The following is a 2,032-nucleotide window of genomic DNA, read 5'->3' as shown; positions in this document are numbered from 1 at the left end:
TGGAATCGGCATAATTTAAACTCCGGCGATGAAACTTCTCTCTACGTTACGATGAAGAAATTCGATCTTTTCTAAGCTCGTCCTTCTTGACGGGGACATAAGGTACAGCTCGATCCCTCCGTGAATCACAGACTCAAACTGTGAACTATTGGTTTTAAAAATTCCCATAACGTTCCCTTTTCTCTATCAGTTCTAAACTAAAAAATGCAGTTTAATTGATGCGTGCATTCTGGGAATTCCAAACCGACGCACTAGACTGCTGGTCGGTCATTAACAAATGATAATTTTATTTCTGCCGGCGGCGGGGCGCGCTTTGCATAGCAGATCAGTTAAAGTGATTCAGGCCGCCGTGCTTTACAAAGCCGTCTGAAATGAGAGCGTGGCATCGACAAATGAAACGCGATTAGCGAAACCAGTGTCTCATTTATACATATGTTATTTTGTAATAGAAAAGACAAACCCTTGCTATTGTTTGTTATTGCGCGATAACAAATTAGATTCGACGACTTAAATAAAGTTGCAGAAGTGCTGAAATGATTAGTTTTATTTGTATCCAGTGGTTTTATAGCCTTTACGGTTTTTTTTCCTTACAAAAGAAGCTTCTACAACATCAGGTCGATATTCCCTTTAAAAGTTTGTTTGTACAAGAATAAGTAATGTAAATAAAACTTGGCCCACAAAACGCTAGCTGTCAATACAATCTGTAAGACACAGAAATATTGGTTTGGAATATAAGTAAAATGTCACGTTCTGCTATATTGCGGCAGCTGCGATGATGAGTTTGAATCGCCGAGTAACCTTATCAACATACGATTTTTTTAGTTAATGCATTCATTATATCGTTTATAATTATAATTTTATAATGTAACTATTAACACAGTCTAGTATATAACCTACAGTCACGAAGCTTGAGTTATGAGGCTGCTAGGAACAATAGACTGTGCCGGTACTATTTCGCATTGTCTGTAATGAGGCGACATTAGCGGTCCTAGTGGTTAGCAGCTATCTACGGGTGCATATTTACTACGTATTGAGCTTCGTGACTGTATTTATTAGACTGTCCTATTAATATCTAGCGCTCGAACTCGGCCGCATAAGAAACTTATGCATTTACCGGCACCTGCAGGCTATGATGCGTTTTTACAGGGTAAGAACTAGAATTCTATGACATCCAAGAGCGGTACATCTAGCTAGAGTGCTAGACGAAGTAATTTGGTTGTCAACGAGCAGACCCGGGTTCAAATCCTGGTTGGGGCAAATTACCTGATTGAGGTTTTTCCTCAAACAATCGAAGCAGAATTGCTGGGTAACTTTCGGCGTTGGATCTCAGATTTATTTCATCATTATTATTACATTTCCCCTCTTTCTTCATCAACTGTTTCGAGGTTGTTCCGATGTATCCCCGGCTGCTGGCTACCGCCGAGCGTGGGCACCGTGGATATGTGGTCATTCGTTGTTGGCGGTAGTGCTATGTACCGTGAGCTCTCCAATGTGCTCATGGGACCAGAGTTGAGGGACCGCGGTGAGGCCTACGTGAAAAGGTAAAGGGGATAATGTAGACTGCAAGGAGTTTCGAAGGTGGCGCGCAGGGGGGGGGGATCTATTGCGGGGAGTTTTTAGGGCATGAACACCACTCCACCCCGGCTTGCGTGAGAGGATAATCCCAGGCCGTGCCCTCTCCTAAATGTGGAATAATAGATAATAGAAATCGGGAGCCACCGGCATAGATCAGTCGGCTGAGGCGCTTGTCTGCTGACTCGGAGTTGCGCTCGGGCGTGGGTTCGATTCCCGCTTGGGCGGATTATCTGGTTGGGATTTTTCCGAGGTTTTATCCAATCATAAGGCGAATGTCAGGTAATCTATGGCGAATCCTCGGCCTCATCTCTCCAAATACCATCTCGTTATCACCAATCCCACCGACGCTAAATAACCTAGTAGTTGATACAGCGTCGTTAAATAACAAAGTAAAAGAAGAGTAGCCTATATGAAATAGGAACTTGGAATTAACATGACAAAGACAAAATACTGCGTG

This window comes from Periplaneta americana, chromosome 9, assembly GCF_040183065.1.
Source record: "Periplaneta americana isolate PAMFEO1 chromosome 9, P.americana_PAMFEO1_priV1, whole genome shotgun sequence".
NCBI classification, from domain to species: Eukaryota; Metazoa; Arthropoda; class Insecta; order Blattodea; family Blattidae; genus Periplaneta; species Periplaneta americana.
Note: the sequence above shows the minus strand (reverse complement) of the source record.